This window comes from Ambystoma mexicanum, chromosome 4p, assembly GCF_040938575.1.
Source record: "Ambystoma mexicanum isolate Mex_15411 chromosome 4p, UKY_AmexF1_1, whole genome shotgun sequence".
NCBI classification, from domain to species: domain Eukaryota; kingdom Metazoa; phylum Chordata; class Amphibia; order Caudata; family Ambystomatidae; genus Ambystoma; species Ambystoma mexicanum.
In genome coordinates, this window is record NC_090927.1 from 908,457,103 (window position 1) to 908,478,494 (window position 21,392).

Consider the following 21,392-nt stretch of genomic DNA (forward strand, 5'->3'; position numbering starts at 1 on the left):
TGCTCTGCACAAATCCCCAAGCTGCCACCAAATGTCTTGAAATGGGAAAAATCTTCCTCGGGACCAGCCCTTGAGAGCAAAAATGACCCAATTCAGCCCAAAATACAGGTTCTATTGTGCCGAGCAGTGAACTCATGCTAGTGACAAATTACACCTTCAAAAAGTTTTAGCATTTATTCTAAACAGTGAATTTCAGCAACATCTTGGGATTCAAGTTAGAGAAGATTACAAAACACAAAACTTAGAGAAATACAAAATATAGAGAAACATAGAACTTAGAGAAACATAGAAAAACACAGTCTTACGCCCCTTCAATCAGCACTGGGAGACCCTGGCCCTCATAAGCTAGCTGTAACAAGCCCCTCTCAGAGGACAGCGCTGCAGGGTGCCGACAGAGCAGCAGGTTCCGGACACTCGATTTTGCTCGAACCAAGTCCACAGATCGATCTCCCCCCTGAGTCATGTGGGCATGCATTTTTATAATCTCGTGCTGTCAGTCTATGACGCACAGTTCCAGAACTTTCCCTGTGCAAAATATAGGATTGCTCATGGAAAAACCCAATTCTTTGATGCTCCCTGCTCGCTCCTACCCCTCCCTTGGAGCCCTCTCTGCGAAAGCACTGGAATGTCCTTATCAGCGTGCGGGCAAGGCCATACCAGGCCTTCTCAGGGAAACGGGATTTGTTTACGAAGCCATGCAGGGCTACAGTTAGAAAGGCAGAATATTCTAAGAGAAGTCGAGATGAGTTAACCCTATGTGAGCAAGCTCTAAAAGGCATGCACTCATAGCTTAGTGTTCATAGCGCTTAAGATTGGCTATCTAAGCGCTATATAGGTGCCATAATGTTCCAAACACTCCAATAATGTCTATTAGCTACATATCTGGGGCCTTCGCCCTGCCTGTCTATCTACAATGCATAATGTGACCTACCACCCCTACTAGGCCTGCATATTCCTTGTAGCTCACTACTGCGTAATGGAAGTGCTACAACAGACTACTGTCAGCATTTTTGGCACATACTTTGAATAAACTATTGGCTTTCAGCGGCTAATGCTGTCATCTAAAGCCCTGATTGGCAAATTTGCAGTTTTGTGTATCACTACAATATATAACTCTCAAATCTTTTTATTGTTCTCAACATCCACATTTATACACCACCATTCATTCCATCATTCATTCACACTCGCAATATACATGTCAATATTCCAAAACTAGGGTACTATATCCACCTAGAAAGATATATATTTACATGAATCACAACCCTTCTTTGTAATTTCAGTAAGTGTTAATACACAACATCAAATGGCATCCTGCTTGTTTGATATAACTCAACATATGTTTCGATCGTCAAAGGGTGGGCTCCTAATTTGGGCCAATTGATATAAGCGACCTTCTTCAGGAAACGGATGGTTCAATTGCAACCACTCCGAAATGTCAATAAGGTGGGGGATTTCGTCAAACATCAATCCACAAATAAACAATATACAAAACATCAGAATTCCGATCTCTTATTTATGTAGACACAGATATATCTTGTGTGTATATCTCAATTAATGTATATACAGATTGACACTCGCCTCCACACAAAATGATGGAGTCGCGTGTCAATGATGGAATTTATCCTACAGTGGTGATGGATTAGTCTGCACATGTACTGCAACGGAAGAGAGGGACAAGGCATCTGAATCAGCCTCCCTCATAAACATGGTCGAAACATCTCAACATTATGTTTTTATAAAATTTATTTTTTCTTTTAGACACTGTGTCTTACCTGATGAATGATTCAGGTATGGGGGTATCTTGCATATCTGTCAATCTGTCTCCAAAGAGAAAATGTCCCTGATCGTGCCTAGAATGCATCACAGAGTGTGTATTTGAGCCTCTTTATCACAGAAGATCACACATGCTGGTGGAAAACCGCCCATCCAGTCGGCTCACCTCATGTTTGAGTCCAGAGATGGTCTGTTCTGTTTCCCAAATTACTTGACACACTCATCAATGGTTCCTGTTCACATACCTGCAGAGATGCATAGGGCAAAACATCATACTCCTACATTGACCCGACTCAATGCATTTCCAGAATTTTAGGACATCCAAAGACCATAATGTTTATGTCTTGCTCCCTGGAAGCACCAGTGTGGTGTTGCAGAGGTATTCTCACTTGATTTAATCTGAAAAACATGTAATATCACCCTATTTGGGGTCCGAATTAAATTGTGCCACAGGTCACTATATATTCCCCTAACCTAGTAGGACCTAATGACCATTTAGAAATCGGGTCGGCGTACATGTACACCGTAATTTTCCTTGGAATTTAAGTTCTACACATTGGCTATTCATATTGTATGTAGCCATGATTTAATCATTCCTGTTCTGATGCACTCGTGATATTATTTGCTATTTCGCGTTTTTGTGTTCGAAAGCATCAGCAGGTTAATCACAGGACGTGTGATACAACCCTACATAAACATACCAAGCGCACGTTATCAGTCAAATGCGGGTTAAATGTGGCAGTCTGACCCTCGCCACTTCTCTGTTTTGATATCATTGTGCATTAATGCTCTAGTTTTTATCAAACAGCGCGGACATACACATATTGCTTACTGTTACTAGTTCTCGCTCGTTCTTCAATCGCCCCAGCATACATGATGGTTCGTGGGCGTGGCTTTCTAATATAGGCCATAAACATGGTCAAAGGACTAGTTCCAAATGCCCCCAGTGATTCCTGGGACTTGTAGTGATCCTGTGTCACACCACGCTACAGATGTAAGAGTTTCTTACGAAGGAGACAGTATCACACTTGATTCCCCTTAAGAAATGGGCACTTCCCCCGCCAAAATGCATTCTCTGGGACAGTAAATGTTTGCGGAACCCGCATGTTTAATTCAAAGAATTTTTATGAATTTTTTATTTCAAAAGATGTTGAATACAAAGGATTATTAAAGCACTTTTTAGGTGTGAGCGCCGTGCTTTCAAAATTCACTCATTTATTGTTGGCAAGTGAATTAGTGCAACTCCCTCATACATGCGTGATGTAGGCAGGATACAGATTTGCCTCCTGATGCGGGCAACTTTATCTCTCTGCTACATGCACAATGTGTCTCATATAGAGAATGTAGCGGATGGTGAGACAGATAGCTACATATGTTTAAGAGCACACAAGATCAATTGTTAATGTGCTACCTCACCATTATATTCATATATATACAACATGTGTAGTAGACCACGGGGGGCTGTCATCACTGGTGCCCCCAGGATCGGAGCACCCAATCCAAACATTGCTCACCCGTCATGGGTATAATCTAATCTACTATGGCGTGTCTCTTATCCTGTGGCAAGTTTGTTCCATTCTATGGATATATTCAAACCATTCTTGGCTGAGTCCAGAGAATGGATCCATCTTTGTTCCTGTCTGTGTAACTTGGTGGACATATCGCCCCCTCTCATGGGGGTCTTGATGGTTTGGAGTACAAACCACCTGATATCTTTGTCTGTGTGTCCCAATTTGGAGAAATGCTCCACCTATGGTTTGTCTTGCACCTTGTTCCTTATACAGGAACGATGTTCCAATATTCTTTGGCGTACCTCTCTCATCGTTTTGCCTACGTATTCAAGATCACATGGGCATTAGATAATGTATATAACATTTTTGCTCAGGCAATTGGTGTGGTTTTTTAAAATCCACTCCTTATTATTGTCATATTCAAAGGATTTTCTCATTGAGGTGAATTGGCACGCCGCACAGTGACCACATTTGTGATGTCCTGTGACCGGTTTCAAACCCCATTGATTCATCACTGTTTTGTTCTCTTCGTGTTCTTTGTACGTGTGAACCCGTTTTTGTTTAAGGTTCAAATTGCGTTTAAACGCAAACATCGGTTTCTGTGCCAGACTCCCTGGGCCTTCCACCAAATGCCAATTCTTGTTCACACTCCTCTTAATCAGATTGCTTATTGGGGAAAACGTGGACACACAGATAAGCCTGTTCTTTTCTTTGATCTTCTGTGACAGACCGGTCCCTCAATGCGTGATCAGGGCTCGTTTGTAGTGCTGTTTAACCAACTTCTTTGGATACCCTGTGTCGATTAATCTGTCCTTCTGTTTCACAGAATGGTTAATAAACTGTCTTTTGTGTACAGTTCCTCCTAATACGAAGGAATTGCCCATATGGTAGATTTAATTTTAAACCAACCTGATATAAACTAGAATAGTGAAGGAGTGTGTTCTTGTCAGTGCTCTTCCTGAATAGCGTTGTTTCCAAATGATCTTCTTTCTTTTGGATCACTAAATCCAGGAAACTTAGTCACTTTGTTCCATTCCGTTGTGAACTTTATATGGTGATCGCATGAGTTTATCCACACGTGGAAGGCTACCAGAGACCCTGTTTGGCCTCTCCACACAAAAAACACGTCGTCTATGAACCGTTTCCATACTACCAGGTTCCCCCCAAATGGCTGTTGTTTTAAAGCAATTGAGGGTCCCTTGCCGAAGACAGGAGAACGGTATCTTCTGCAAAAAGCTACATTGGGATGGATTCGAGGGTGGTCAGTCATAATATCGAAAATAAAATGTCGAAAAAAAATTGCATTTTTTTTTATTTATATATTTTTGGGGGGGTTCAGGATGTAAAAAAAGGTTAAAAAAAATTTAAAAAGGGGAGTTGGGGGGGTACCCCCCATTTCGATTATAAAATGTATTAAAAAAGAAATTTGATTTTTTTTTTCAACATTTTTTTTTCTTTCTATTTTATGACTTTCGACATTTTTTCAGTCCATATTATAACTATAAACCGGATTCGATCCCCCGCTTTGGTTGCTCCAGACATTTCGTTCTAACATGGCTTGTAACTGCATCTGTATAAATTAATAACAAGGGAGCGAGGACAAAGCAGAAATGTAAATGGCAACAATAAACTAAAAATTCACTACATAATCCCAAAATTGTGTGTGTATGACTGCATACAAATTCATTAAGGATATCTGCGCATTGGGAACTGGGCATGTGCACAGCCATCTTTACCATGAGACTGGGCAGAAATTCTGCATGAGGATGGGCAGCCCTTAAGCCCCAATGGGGTTTGATGTGGCTGCCATTTTTATCTTCACATCAAAATACTTAGGTTGTCCGAGTCCGTATATATGCATTGTAGCCAACATTTTAATGTTAGGATGAGTGCTGTGAACAATGAAGTGGGAACCAAGCACAATATCCGTTTTAGTAATTCAAGCATACAATCCTTCAATCACAGACATAATTGTCACATATAACGATCTCCAGTCCCTATTTCTGTTCCTAAACACTGTCAGATTTTAGGCAAAGCTGGAGGGCATCGTCGCTTGTGCGATTTGTCCCATTCTTTCTCATAAGGGTATTTCGGAAGAATACAGTAGGTGTGTGCCAGGCTGTTCATCTTGGAATGATAACCTATCAGAAAATTATTTATATGGTTAATCTAGGCTTTGATAATGTGCTTTGCGGAGCAAGACAACAAGAATGTTATGTCTACAAATATATATTGGACGAGATACTTCGAAATACACAGTAACATTTTAAAGAGGCAGTTTTCATTGGTAGTACAATTAAGTAATGTAATTTTTTATTCAATATCTGCTTTTACAAAGAACACAGCCTCCACAGCTCCACACCCCAGAAATCTGCTCTTCTTTTTTCTTTTGATCTTGCAACTGTCGGCAAAGGTTGGAATTTCTCTAGCAAACGTGCATCTAACAATGTGACTCTCACCCAATTAGAAAGATGGAGATAGTGAGGGAGAGCTAGTTCGGTGTATATGCCATGTACCTCTATCTTCTACTGAGACACTACATAATCAAACGTAATTCCAATTTTAAAAAGTTAGATTATTGTGACAAGGCCAATACCACACGAGAGTGAGAGCGCCACAGCAACAGCAAGCAGCCCCACCACAGAGCCATGCCAAGTGAGACCGGCAACTAATACCAGAAGTCTAGGGGACCCAAAACCTAACCCACCATGGAAAAACCAGGGGGATTTGGGGGCGATAAATTGCTATTCCCCGAACCTCTGGAGGAAGAAACCGGAAACAGGGACTGGAAACTGAACACTTTTTGGCACCATGTTGGGAAGAGCGGCAGGCCCACGTGGGGAAATAGGTGGCGTTTCTATACACATAATCACACTGGGAGGGGAAGGCAGGGTCAGGTTGGCCTGGGAAAGCTATCCAATTGCTAGAAAAGGAGGGAAATGTAAGTGGGCGGGACAGATAACAGGAAGTGCAGTTTTTTTGGGTGAGGCCAGCAGTGATATGATAGGTTATTTACAACACGTTTAATACCCAGAGGTTTCTAAGCGCGGCCCCGGGGATCAAACCTGTGGTGCTGCGTGTCGTCTTCCAAGGCAAGCACCTTGTGCCTGAGCTATCATCCCGAGTGGAAGTGGTGGAGAGCCAAGAAACCAGCAAGAGGAAGCAGGAAGTTCTGGCTTCTAAAGGAGATTGTTGAGGAAGGTGAGGTATTGTGTTGGGAGTGAAATGGGTTTGTAACGCTCACCTGGTTCCCACGGAGGCGCGGCGTCGAAGGCGCATAACTCTGAAGATGGACAGGAAGGGCCCCTCTATTCTGGCTTCCCTGGCTCGTTGGATACCCTCCTGTGCGTGAAAAGGGAGTATTACCAGCTGTGGAACAATGCTCAAGCCTCCCACTCCCTCCAACCCTCCACGATACCTCCTCCACGATTCCCCGTGAAGCCTCACCTTAGGGTTTGGAAGGATGAGCTCTCCATCCTGCTTCTGATGCAGGGGCGCGTTGAAACCCAGTTACTTCACTGGATTGAGGATTGATGGGAGTTCAGGTAAGCTTGACTGTTCAGGTAAGGCGCTGTAAAAGTTCTGTTCAAAAGTTCAAGCTTAATAATAATGTTCGTTGTCTAATTGCAGCAAGCGCTAATGCTTATGTCTTTTTCCCCTTAGGGGCCGGGGTTCGGAGTGCCGGAGATATGGCGCCGACCCAAAGTGAAACAGTTCTGGATGAGCGCTCAGGTAATGTCTTTGCATTCGCTCATTCAATGTCTTTGTCTTTTTTCCCCATAGGGGCCGGGGTCCGGAGATGCCAGGAAGTGGCAGGACCCAAAATGCAGTGGGAATAATCCAACAGGTAAGACTTAAAAGGAAACTGAGCTTTCCTTATTCCTTTTCTCCCTCTCACCTTTGTTCTTGTCTTTTTTCCTCTAGGCGCCGGGGCGTAGCTGAATCCGGAAGATCGCTGCTGAAGATGGAAGCGCCTTGCAAAGGTGAGTAAAATGCAGCGCTGCAGCGATCGAAACAAAATGCCTTTAAAATGATGTCTTCCTTTCCTTCCTTTTCAGGGCCGTTGGGTCGTTTTGGGCTTAAGTAATTTACAGGCCGCACAGCCGTCCTCTTTGTGATCGAGGGGCAAGCAACGGTTGCACCGTTTGTGCTTGTCCTTCCAGGTATATTTGCCTTTGCAAAGTGGGCAAAACCTAAAGGACGTCCTCTCCATAGCTGAGGGCAAGAAGTGCGATTACGACCTCGAAAGAGAGGGAGGGGAAAGAGAAAGGCATTCTCGGAGAGAAAAGAAAAGACCACACAACCCCGCTCTCCCTACTGTGTAAGGCCGGCGAGGCCAGGCCACGTGTTCGGCGACGCCGAAGGATCTCCTCCGCTCGTCCTTCCATCGAAGATCTTGCTCGGCGGAGAAACAGCTTGCAGCTTCGTCGAGGGAGGGATCTATATGTTGGATATTAATATTAACAAACGACCAAGGGTCGAATAAATGATTTCGCAATGTCTCTCGAGGAGCTCCGCATAGAGGCGACCAGTAACTGGGCGGAAAAAAACAATCGGAGGGACCTCGACGCGTGAGGGATTGTGGGTACAACGCGCGTCACTATAGGGATAGTGTTACAGACACGCCTTGTCGACGTCCCCTTTTCGACTACGAAAAACAAAATACAATACTCCGCAGTGACCACTGGATGTCGGACTATGCACAGCATGTGATTCTAAGCAGATTAACAAACATCAGAAATATATATATATATATATATATATATATATACACCTGTTCCATTCCCTGATGTTCGTTTTATTTCTCTCTCTGCTCCTCCTTTGTCTCCACCCACTTCTCTTGTCCGTCTATCTGATGTTCACAAACTCTTCTCTCCCCGCACTTTTCCCCTCCTCTCTACCCTGTCACTCTACACCTAATCCCTCCTATTTATTCCAGCCCAACATTGAAACATTCTCACTATCTGGTACCACTCTCTCTCTTACTACCAACACCTCACTTGTAACAATCGCTGCCACAATCGCCTCAATGCTCTGTTCCACTTTTCATCCTCCACCTTGTCTCTGTCCAAATTCTCTCCTCCTGAATTCACTTATGATATGATATGATATGGTATTTGTAACGCGCCTATACACAAGTGTTTCAAGGCGCGACGAGGCAGGGAGGGGGGGACAAGGGGAGACAGACAACGATCCTACTAGGCCAGGTGTCATTCAGATCGCGCAAGTGCAGGGGTAGGGGAGGGGGAAAAAGTGCAAGGGGAAGGGGAGGGAGAAAAGTGCAGTACAAGGTAAGTGGCGTACGTAATAAATAAATAAATAGGGTCAGCTGGTGGCAAGTGTGAGGTAAGTGCAGAACAAGTGCTGGGGGAGGGGGGGGCTGTAGGGATACAGAGACAGTCCCGCAGTGCAAAGGGGTTCCAGGGCATCAGTGCAAGTGGAGAGTGGCAGGGCCCAGGACCGAGGCCGTTTAGAGTGGTCCAGTTGCAGGATCAGTGCAGTTTCAGTGAAAATTAATTAGCAGTTCAGCAGGGGAGAGGGAGAGGGAAAGCAGAAGCAAAGAGGAAGGTTTTGAGGTGCTTCCGGAACCGGAGATGGTTCTCCTCAAGTTTCAGGGAGGCAGGAAGGCTGTTCCAGAGGGAGGCCCCTGCCGCGGAGAGAGATCTACCCCCAGCTCGTTGCTTCGAGAAGCGGCTAACCCTGAGGGAGTTGGAGGCGGATGAGCGAAGGGCTCGGGAAGGAAGATATTTGGGAAGAGAGAGTTGAAGGTATTTAGGACCCAGGCCCCAGAAGGCCTTGTGGACAATGCAGAGGGTTTTGAACTTTATCCTCGCAGCCACTGGGAGCCAGTGTAGAGATTTCAGTCCTGGAGAGATACGGTCCCTGGGCTTGAGGCCAAGGACAAGTCTCGCAGTGAACACTCTTCACTCTGCTTTTTTTTAGGCAAGTTTAATATACTTCTTCCTTAATGCTTTTATCCTCCCCCCTACTCTTCCATTGGCCCACTACCTCACCTGACCCTGTAGGCCAATCTACGGCTGCTCTTTCCCCCTGGGGTTGTAATTGCTTATAAGCCCCCTTTTCTGACGCAATGGTTAAATCTGGTTTTGGACTCTGGGTAACGCAATGTTTGCTCCGCCCGGTTTTCTGCAAACGCTGTGGAGAGTATATTTGGTTCGGCTGGCATGCAGTTCTATGAACGTGGGTGCTTCAGAGACTTTGAGGACTGCTTGTTTCTTCTGGTCGCAGCAGTCTCTGGTGGTGGCTGGGCTGGCTGGCATTCGTATTTCTGAAATGAGACAAAGGGACTTGGGCAAGCATTGGAACAGCAAAGTATGGTATGATTGACCGTAGCACCATATTCATTCAATATGGTACATGCGAGGTGGGGGGGTGTAGAAACCGGGGCCCTAAACAACTCCCTCACCTCTTGGGAAGGACTGGCTCTGGTAAGACCCGAGTAGGCCTCCTGTCTCAAGCTGGTAGGTCTCTGCTACCACCCTTCCCCTGCCCCTGGTGGGCCTAGCCCCTGACTCTATCCAAAGAAACTAAGAAAACTAAAGAAAACTAAGAACATTCTCTGGAAATTTGACAGTGCTGGCATATGCTGTGGATGCAATGGTAGCATTATTGTAGTTTTACAGTGGCAGTCATGACATACTGTGGGCAACAGCGACATAAGTGTTTTACACTGTGAATGAGGATACATTGCGAGCACAGGTGGAATGAAGGTGCTTTACATTGGGAACGCTGACCTATTGTGTGTGTAGCATAATGAAAATGTTGAACTCAGAACGTGGACATTTATTGTGGACAAAGGCATCATGAAAATTGTGTAAAATGCTCCTGCATACTGTTGGTAACCTGGTCTCTATTGGGTTTGTTTTCTCATACGTTATCCTATGGAACCAACTGTAAATTGTGCCCCCTGTTACTGCATTTCTCTAAAGAAATGTGCAGTAAAATGCACCAATTCAACCAAATATTATCATTTTTTTCAAGAATCTTACAGGGAATTCCCCAGACCCACCCTACATTACTTTGCGGGGAGGGCGGGTGTCCATTGCACTAATTTGGTGAAAATATGAATGCCTCCTCCACTGAAATTGTTCACCAGCCGTAGCAAATCTTAAATCCTTTAGCATTCCAACACCCTCTCAGGATCCACTCACTAAAAACTGCCTCTGCGGTTCTAGGTTAAAGCATCAAAATCAAAAGGTTCGAATGCCTTTTATTCGACAGTCAAAGGGTTGAAAAAAGGTTCAAATTTTTTCGACCCTTTGACTTTTGAATAAAAGGTCATTCGATCCTTTATTTTCGAAACTTCAACTGGACACCTGCCTCCGCCACTTTGAGGGTTGGGCATCGCTGTGTTAACCGAGTACATCTTAGAACAATGCTGCTGGTAAAATAAGCAGCTTAAGCACACTTCATGCTCTCCCCACAAATGTCCTCCATTCTGTATTCTCAATACACCTGTTCTGGCGGATTGCATCCAGTGGTGATCTGTTTCCAGGATTATACATTCAGAAATGTTCGGGAGTAATGTGGCTTCCATTATCTCAATTTACACGCTCACTCTGTTTCTGCCTCCATTTCTCCTTTTATATCCATCTCCACTCTCCTTCCACCGGGTTCTTCCAACTCTGCTCCCCCCTAGGTCTGTTGCTGAACTCTCCCCTCTTCTATAGACGCCTTCGCCCGATCCTCCATCTCTTCACGTCTCCATCTACTCACAATCCCTAGCTACACCTCTGAGTTTTGATCTTATACACTCTCTCTGCCTATCTCTCCCAACTACCTTCCTCCTGATTCACTCCACCCTCACCACTTCTCCCACTACCAACCTTGCACTATGCTACCATACACTATCACTTACCCTCACTCTCTCTTTAAATCCTCAACACTTTTCTTCCTCTCCATTTCGCTCTCACCTTTCACATTAATGCACTACAGACAACTGGTACCATTGTCTTATACAATACCTTTACCTGTACTCTCACAAAACACTGTCACAGCCCCCTTAGCACCTCACTCCACCATCCACCTGGCTTCTTGGCTCCACCACTTCAGCCTGATCTCTTCCGAACACCTTTCAATATCCTCTGTGCTTTGCACTTTTAAAGGCCAGCCCACCCCTTTCCAACACTCCTCCCAGCTTCCATTGGTGAGCCTGGTCACATGCTCCCCTGGGCCACTCTCTGGCCAAGCTATCCCTCCAGCGGGGTAGGGGGAGTTATCAGACACCCAACCCAGGTTGAGAGCGGGCCCTGTACTTCCCCTGAACCCGTCAGACTGGTCACTACCCTGAACCCGTTGCAGCACTCACAGGCCAGACTCACACCAGAGGGAAGCACTACAAGGCCTTTGAAGTCAGCAGGTATGGTAAATGGGCGCAGTTAAGAGTAGCAAGAGGAAGGCGGTGGGGGGTAGACCTGAGAAGGGATTCCACCATCTTGCTTTTTTTGTTGGGCCTCTTTCCCTGCCCGTCCCTTCCATATCATGCAGAAAACGGCACTATGATGCAATAAGGCAAGGGTCACTTGTTACACGAACAGCGATTGGACACTGTGTGGTAGGTTAGAAGGAGACAGACCGGTTTTTGGTATTTTTGCAGACGATTTATTGAAATAAGTAAAAAGGCCTCACTGTCCCCAATCTGTGGATTTCCCAGCCTAACAAATCTAACTAGGGTGCTCATCATCTGTTGTGAAGTCCAAAAGCAAACAGTCTGTCCTCCATCCAAAACTAAGCTGCACTGACCCTACCACTAAAACAAAACACCTGAAGCTCAGGAGAATGTCTCCCTTCTCCTGGATAATCCTCCCCAGCCTTAGCATATAATTATTAGATAGACCTCTTTCATGGGTTGTGCAGTTCTTTTAGGGGACTTTTCCAAGTCTTTGGTTCCCCTTTCTCTTGACTTTATAAACTTCTCCTCTGAGTTCTTGGCCTTTGAATTTCTCTCATTATGCTTTTCTCAAGCGTCTCTGAAAGTCTCTCTTTCTCGCTTATCTCTGGAGAGATGAATCCTTTACGATATTACTGTTCTCCGTATCCCTATGGCTCTTTAGCGCCTGATGAGTAAGATATCGATATCAGGATTCTTCTCTTCTGGTTTACTGATTTTTTTCTTTGGGGCAAGTATAATAGACCCAATATTTATTCGCATCTTCTTTGCCCCTTTTGGTATTACTGAGATAAGTAAGATGAGTCCCGTAATGATTCTCACTTGCGTGGTTCTCTTTCGTGTCACAGGTAGGATAATTACAGGAATAAGTCTCACTCTCTCCATTCTTTCTTGTATCACTGTGACAAGTAGGACAAGTCATGTGATGGGTTTGACTCTATCAGTTCCTTCTTGCATCACTGGGATGAGTTGGAGGGCCATATAACGATTTATAGTCTTGGCTGTTCACCTCTTCGCTGGGATGAGGATGCTGGGTCTAATAATAATGCAGAGTCTCCTGCTCATTCTTTCGGCACTGGGACGATTAGGATATTCCCATAACGATTCACAATACTTGATTCAGTCTCATGGGGATGAGTAGGATTACTCTGACCATTCTATTCATTCTTCCAACTCGCCCAGTTACTTCTCTTACAGTGGGGTTGCGTCACCGGGTCGGCGTGGTTCTCGTCTCCTTGTCAGGATATGTTTTGTAGTTTATTTCTCTTCCGTTTCACTGTTCCACGTGCATCAGGGTGAACGTTTCGGCTTCAGTGAGGGATTCCTCACTTTCCGTGTTCCAGCCAACACTCTCTTTGCTCATGCCTGTTCTGGGATTATTCTCAACTTCCCAGACTCTAGTTAGCCTATGCGTTTGCCACTCTTTTTGTGTGTCCCTCCTAGGATGAAGGATTGCCCGGCTGGCTTCTGCTAGGCTGTCAACTCAAGCTTTCTCTCAGGTGTCCCTTCTGGAAATAACATCAGTTCTGGAGGGATTAACATCAATACTGTAGTTTTCCGATAAGCTGTCTCTCAACCAAGTGAGTGTAAGGCTTGGTTTCCTACAGCTTACTTCCGTCTCAGGAAACAGCCTCTGCTCGATAGATCAGCGTCCCTCTCACAGCTGATCCAGAACTCCCGGGCTTCTCTCTCTCTGCTGCCACTTTTATGACAAGGTCCTTGCATTTCCCCGGCAGCTAGTGCTGTAGAGTCCTCCTTCCGTTTCTGGCTTATATTCATATTCATTTAATTCCACTGGTCTTCTTCGTCCCAAGTATATTTCGAGTTACATTTGTTATAACTCGTGATCTTTTTCAACACAGTATCCAACAGGAATTGTTCAGTGTATAAGGCATCACAATAGTAGATAGAAAGCAGCTCTTCATGCTTTCTCTCAATGAGATTGCCATGCTTGATCCGTTGAGGGTAATGGGAAGGATGTTCCTCTGCAGAACAGGAGTACTTGCCCCGAAAGGGGGGGATTTAGGAGGGTTGGGGGAGGGGGAAGAGTCTCTCCCGGTGAGGTCCCTCTTTCTACATCCCCTAGAGAGGGGGTCACGTTTCAGGCTCACCTCCCTAGCCTCACAAGGAACGTTTCCCCCTGGAGAGAAGTGACTGAATCCCATGACTCATCACAAAACCTTGCGCCAAGGATGCCTTTGTCCAGTCCCCCTTGACAATTTACCTTTATGAGGAAAGGGTCTCCCACTCCTTGGATTCATCTGTGAGCTTTCAAGAAGACAGGGAGAATTCACTGGACCTCTATTGAGAGTGTAGGTCATTGTAAAGTCCTCCAACAGCAAAGTGAAGGTAGAAAGCATACAAGGCAGAGGAGAGCTCTGTCCCCCAAAACCTAGCAAACAGTGGGAGGGACCGCTCTTTGGACCACAGCCTTCCCTTCTACCAGTTGTACTAGATGCAAGCACATCACTGGAGGGGACGGATCATCTGTTGGTGCCAGCCAAGGTCCCTGGAGTGGGAGTGCAGAACAAAATAACACCTTGTCCTGGAGCCCCTGGATTGGGACCCCTAGCAACCAGAAAGCCTAAGAACAACTGGAATTATGTTTGCAAAGCTTCTAAATGCATTCAAGCCATGTTTGACACCCATTGAGCTGACACTGGATCTGCAGTGCTTTTTTTGGTTCTCCACAACTTCAAACTGCTTACCTGCATCTTCAAATTTGCTCGACGCCACTTCACACCAGTAGCACTCTTCACAGTCTCAACTATTAGCTCACCGCTGTGGAAGCCTTTGATTAGTGGATTCTTTGAGCACTGCATCGAAACCACACAACCTCCCTTTGACTCGATTCGAACTGCTGGAAGCCATTATATCACACGCTGACTTGATCCAGCAGCAACCGTCTCAGTTTGACCAACGATTTGAACCTGTTGGACCCTTCAAGCATCACTGCCTTGAACACTGATTCTAACCCCACAGAGCCCCATTTCGATGCCAACTTAATGCTGACTCGACACATAGATCAGCACGACTCGCCACATCTTCAACTCAGCTCGACTGCAAGGAAAGTGCAGTGAAGCAGAGTTTGATGCCATCTAACCAATCAAGACCAAGGAACTGTTAAGGTGCCCTGTCCTCTGGTGCCCTTTCGGGACCACAGCAATTAGTCACCTTTTCAGTCATTTTCTTGAAATGCCTATTGTTTTAGAACATTGACATCTTGCAATTCCTTGCCTGAACACCCCTAAACAAATACAGAGAGTGCCATACATAACTATCTGCAACATATGTATTGTTTCTTACAGGAGTGGTAGGTTTTCTTGTGTTTTTGATAGTTATTTGCTTTTTTATCATTTAATTACAAATCTATATTTTTATAGAACCTTGATTTGACATACTTTTATTTTGGACTGTTGTACTACTGCTGGTGGGTTGCTACTCTTACCACCTCACCCCCCACCCCCAAAGGGTTTAGCCGCGTTACCACATAAAGCCAGGGGATGCGCCGAACATAGAGAGGGCCTTTAGCATACGATGCCATAGCCGCTACACACAGCAGGACAGCACTGGGGCCTATCTATCCCATCCCCCACCAACAATAGGATCCTGCTGGGGTCAGGGTGGGCCCCTTTAGACTAGCTGGTACCAGTCCCTGGAGGAGGAAGGAGGGAGGGAACATGAAGGTGAGAAAGGGGCGTTGGGGAGGGGTGCGGCTAGACCACCCCCTAGGGTGGGCTTATAAGCACAGCAAAGTAGGAAGGCAGTCCTATTTTGCCGCTGCACTGAAGGAGGATAGAACCGCCCGCCCACCCGACATGTATAAAAATTTTGTAATGGCTGAATGTATTAATGTGTGTTTGTATTTTACAGCAGGATTGTCGCAGTGGAGGTACAGGGTGCTCCAGGCTGGTAGGCCTGCTCAATCCACAAGGGACTGGCAGTGTCCGTGTTTGTCGGCAGCGGAGTACTTAACTCAGCAAGCCAGGGGAAAGGGGGTGGGTATGTGTGGGTGGTGGGAAGAAAGGGGAGCTGGATAGGTGCAAGGATCAAGGCTGGCGGTGGACTAGGTAACTGGCGGTAGGGCTAGTAGGCCCAAGGTAACAGGGCGCAGGGGAATCCAGTTATTCGGGAAAGGGGGAAGGGGACAAATGTATGGAAAGTGGCGTAGCTACATGGGGAGTTGGTAGAGAACAAGTGGTTGGTTACCAAGGGGGAGGACAGTGGGGGCGACAACCCCCAGGGGAACGAGGAGCAGGCAATGGGGGTAAGGGAAGGGCCGAGTGCAAAGGGGAATCAAGGAGAACAGAAACCTAATGGGGGAACAACAATGGGGGAGTTGCACAAGCAACGGGGAGCGAGTAGTCGGCCTGGAGACAGGGTGGAGCGGGCAGAGGTCAGATGGTCAGGTACATATGGTTGGAGGGGTGAGGAGGCGAGAGAGCAGCAGGACCCTGGGGGGCGAGGTATAAGGCAGGGTCCTGGAAACTGGGGGCCGGGGTTACGAAGGGGTTGGGTGAAGGGAAAGTTTGGGGAGCCCGTACACCTGGCCAACAGGGAGCAAAGGGGAGGGGGCCGGCGACAGGGGGTGGAAAAGGTTTAATGATCCTGCACCTGGGAAAGTAGTGAAAGTGGAACCGGCTGCAAATAAAGCCAGTGCCAAAAGGGGGAGTGATTAAAGTATGAAGTGAACAAGTTTATAAAGTAAAAAAGTTGACGGGAACAGCTCAGCACAAATGGAGGCTGCCCGCCAGCAAGTTTGAATTCACGCTAATTTAAAGTGAAAAAGTAACGGCGTCAGTTCCGCTTAACGGATGCTGCCCGCCATCAAGTTGGAGTTCATGCAAAGTGAAAGTGGAAGTGGAAAAGTAACGGCGTCAGTTCCGCTCATCGGATGCTGCCCGCCATCAAGTCTGAGTTTGTGTGAAAGCTAAAGTGTAAAAGTAACGGCGTCAGTTCCGCTTAACGGTTGCTGCTCGCCATCAAGTTCGAGTTCATGCAAAGCTGAAGTGGAAAAGCACCGGCGTCAGTTCCGCTCATCGGATGCTGCTCGCCATCAATTTGGAGTTGGTACAAAAGTAAAGTGGAAAAGTAACAGCGTCAGCTCCGCTTAGCTGATGCTGCTCGCCACAAAGTGGGGAATGTAAGGGGTGCAGCTCAGAGCAGAAGAACCTGATGCTGTACTACCAAGTAGCAAATAACGGGGCACCTGTAAGTTACCCCCTGCTTAATAAAGCAACTGCGGCCTGTACATCCACAACCCGAGTCAGTGTCTCATTTCTGGGGGGTTGTGAGTGGAGGGATGGCAAAGAGGAAGGGGGTGGAAAGCCGCAGGGTAAAACAAAGGGGAAGTTGGAAACCAGGTAAACCAAAAGTGGGGCCCCAGGGTGGCCAGTGTGGGGTGTAGCGGCTAAGCGAAGGAGGTACGCCCATCGGTCTGTGTCCGTTTTACCTTTATGATTGGGATCACAGCTTGCTTAGTAGTGGTGTAGAGCAGTAGTCATTTCGTCACACTTGTCAAGCCAGAATTTCAGTGGCGGGTCACACATCTTCCATGACTTCTGTCACAACTTCTACTGCTTCTGGCTTCACAGGGACCCACACCCTTCCTCGTTAAAGGTGTCTCCGGTCCGGCCACTCTTTTAAGGAGCCACTTTCGCTCCTGAGACCCACGGCTTGATAATAGCTCCTCGCCTCGGTCTCCGACACGTTCTCTGCATGGCAACCACAGCAATCAGGTTCACATGGGGAAAGACAGGCTTCCTGCACGTCTTCCGCTGCACAATCTCTGTATTTCAGAGTTTGGGGGAACAGGACCCTCTCAGAATAAGCAGGTGAAATCTGCAGTATCCACGTTCTATGATATGATATGGCATTTATACTGCGCCTATACACAAGTGTTTCAAGGCGCGACGTGGCAAGGGAGGGGAAACAGAGGGAAGACCGACAACGATCCTACTAGGCCAGGTGACATTGAGATCGCACAAGTGCAGGGGAGCGGGGAGAAAAATGCAGGGGAAAAGGGAAGGGGCAGTGCAGTACATAGGATTACAGTGAACTAAATAAAGACAAATAATAAATCAAGTGCAAGGTTAAGTGCAGACAGCAGGGGTCAAGTGCTAGTAAGGGCTGTAGCGATACAGAAACAGTCCCTGAGTGCTAAAGTTGCCAGGGGGGCAGTGCAGGTGTGCAACTGGTGGGGAGAGGACCTGGGCCTGAGATCAGAGGGTAGCCATGTAAGCAGTGCAGTTTCGGATTCAGCCAGGGGATCAGCAGGGTAGAGGAGGAGAGAAAGCAGAAGCAAAGAGGAAGGTCTTGAGATGCTTGCGGAACCGGAGATGGTTCTCCTCAAGTTTCAGAGAGGCAGGGAGGCTGTTCCAGAGGGAGGCCCCAGCAGAAGAAAGATCTACCACCAACTCGCTGATAGGAGAAGCTACTGACCCTGAGGGAGTTGGAGGCGGATGAGCGAAGGAAGATATTTTGGAAGAGAGAGTTGAAGGTACTGAGGTCCAAGGCCCCAGAAGGCCTTGTGGACAATGCAGAAGATTTTGAACTTAATCCTCGCCGCCACTCGGAGCCAGTGCAGAGATTTCAGTCCTGGAGAGATACAATCCCTGGCTTAAGGCCAAGTTCAAGTCATGCAGTCCTGTTTTGGATCAGTTGCAGAGGGCGGAGAGTAGAGGCAGGCAGATTTCGAAAGAGGTTGTTGCAGTAGTTCAGCCTACAGAGAACCAGAGCTCTGGAGACAGTGAGCTTCTGGGGAAAGGAGAGAAAAGGAAGAATACCTTTAGGAGGTGCAGCTGGTAGTGTGACTTTTTAGAGACGTCGGAGATGAGAGGAGAGAAGGAAAGTGTGGCGTTGAAGATGACCCCGAGGTTTTTAGCCTCACAGGTGGGAGCAGGAAGATGGCCAAGAGAGGCTGGCCAGAGTGACAGGAAATGAGGGAGCAGGTGTGCCGATGAGGAGAATCTCAGTCTTACTGGCATTAAGGCAGAGATCATTGGCGGCACACCACTCCTGGATGGCTGACAGTCAGAGATGAGAGAAGGACAAGAGGTGGCGGAAGGGAGCCTGAAAATGAGTTCAGTGTCATCTGCATAGCACTGAAAGTTGGGGCAGAGAGCAGCAATGCGGTGGGCAAGAAGTGCCAGGTATAGGTTGAATAGCCAGGGAGAGAGGTTAGACCCCTGGGGAACACCACAGGTAGAGATGGAGACAGATGAGAGTAAGGACCCAAGTTGGATCTGGGAGGGTCGGAAAGGAAGGCGGTCAGCCAAGCCAGGGCCTGACTTGTGATTCCCAGGTTATCTCACAGAGACGGTTGAGCAGGATGGCATGGTTGACCGTGTCAAAGGCAGAAGTGAGATCAAGTAAGATGAGGATGCGGGGGGTGTTGCAATCAAGGTTGGAGAGCAGGTCTTTATGGATGTTCAGGAGAGCAGTTTCCATGCTTCTGGCAGCTCTGAAGCCAGACTGATGGTCATGGAGAAAACCAACAGATTTAGTTTGAAGATTAAGCTGGGAGATGGCCAGATTTTCCAGGAGTTTGCCAAGGAAAAGAGTGATGGCGATTGGACGATAATTAGCCGGGCAGGAAGGATCAGCAGAGGGTTTCTTAAGAAGAGGGTGCACAAGGGAGTGCTTCACGGGGGAGGGGAAGACTCCAGTGACAAAAGAGTGGTTGCAGAGTCAGCCAGAGCATAGGGCCAGGGTGTCAATGTGGTCCTTGATGGTTTTGGAGGAACATGGGTGAACCTGTTTTGACGAGACTTTCATAGATCGGATTCGTCTAGAAACCTTGTCTTCGGAGAACAGGTGAAAAGCAGAGAAGGAGGGAGGAGAGGTGGCCGAAGAAGGGTCAGAGGAAGAGCAGGGAATAGAGGGGGGAGAGGGAGAGGAGGAAGAGAGGACAGGATGTCCTGAGTTTTAGAGACGAAATCAGAAGCCCGGGCTGTGAAGAGGACCTGGGAGGGGACTGGAGAGGTAGAGACTGCAGCAGGATTGGCCAGCTCCTTACAGATTTTAAAGAGTTCAGCTGAGTTGTTAGATGCCGCGGAGACGCAGGCTTGGATGTGGGTTCTCTTCTTGGTGCGGACAGAGAGTCGGTATTGCCTTTGGAGCAGGCGGCAGGCCAGTTTGTCAGAGAATGTATCGGAAGCACGTCATTTCCTCTCAGCCACCCTGCACTTATGTTAAAGGGTGACTAGGTATGAGTCATCCCAAGATCTGCACTTGGTTTTGGGTTTCAAGCGGATCCTCATGACAGGGGCAAGAACATCGATAGTATCAGATATAGCAGAATGTAGCATGGAAAGGGCTGTATCAGCCAAGGGTGTAGGTGGGGTGGAGAAAGTGGCAGCGAAAGCCTCAACTGACACGCTTCATGGGTCAAATAACCGAGAAGTTAGGTGGCAGTGCTGGAGTTGGCTTGGCCTCAAGGGGGGACAAGGGGGGAAGAGAGAGAGAGAGAGAGAGAGAGAGAGAGAGAGAGAGAGAGAAAGAGAGAGAGAGAAAGAGAAAGAGAGAGAGAGAAAGAGAAAGAGAGAGAAAAAGAGGAGTAGGCCTGCGTAGGAATGACGGAGGCAGGAATGCACTCAGGGAAGATCTGGGCTTCGCCCCCTCCAGAACAGTTGATCTGGGCACGGAGGGGATCTTGTAGCCATCAGGGAGGAGAGTGTCAAAGCTCGTGACAGAGCTGCCCGTGAACCATGTCTCGGTGAGACCAAGGACATCGAGATCAAGATGTCGGAGGAGCGTTTGACAGCTGAGCGAGAGTTTAGAGTGGCAATATGGAGGTTGCCGTCCTTGAAATACTTCCGGGGAGGCATACAAATCAGAGGTACGCCCTGCGGAGGTGTAGAAGAAGCCTGAGGGGTAGAAGGAGGCAAGGGAACAGTAACAAGGAGGAGACAGCAGTGGGAGGCAAGTAAGCCATGGGGGGGGAAGAGTGGGGACAGCAGGAGAAGAGAGGTGTAACACTCACCTGGTTCCCACGGAGGCGCGGCGTCGAAGGCGCAGAACTCTGAAGATGGACAGGAAGGGCCCCTCTATTCTGGCTTCCCTGGCTCGTTGGATACCCTCCTGTGCGTGAAAAGGGAGTATTACCAACTGTGGAACAATGCTCAAGCCTCCCACTCCCTTCCAACCCTCCACGATACCTCCTCCACGATTCCCCGTGAAGCCTCACCTTAGGGTTTGGAAGGATGAGCTCTCCATCCTGCTTCGGATGCAGGGGCGCGTTGAAACCCAGTTACTTCACTGGATTGAGGATTGATGGGAGTTCAGGTAAGCTTGACTGTTCAGGTAAGGTGCTGTAAAAGTTCTGTTCAAAAGTTCAAGCTTAATAATAATGTTCGTTGTCTAATTGCAGCAAGCGCTAATGCTTATGTCTTTTTCCCCTTAGGGGCCGGGGTTCGGAGTGCCGGAGATATGGCGCCGACCCGAAGTGAAACAGTTCTGGATGAGCGCTCAGGTAATGTCTTTGCATTCGCTCATTCAATGTCTTTGTCTTTTTTTCCCCATAGGGGCCGGGGTCCGGAGATGCCAGGAAGCGGCAGGACCCGAAATGCAGTGGGAATAATCCAACAGGTAAGACTTAAAAGGAAACTGAGCTTTCCTTATTCCTTTTCTCCCTCTCACCTTTGTTCTTGTCTTTTTTCCTCTAGGCGCCGGGGCGTAGCTGAATCCGGAAGATCGCT

The 21,392-nt window shown here is 47.3% G+C and overlaps 1 protein-coding gene across 1 annotated transcript in view; it reads left to right on the forward strand.

Annotated features, from left to right (window-relative positions):
• LOC138452873 (ras-related GTP-binding protein D-like) overlaps nucleotides 1-21,392 on the forward strand; it is a 309,285-nt gene that overhangs the window by 65,346 nt on the left and 222,547 nt on the right. The window lies entirely within an intron of this gene.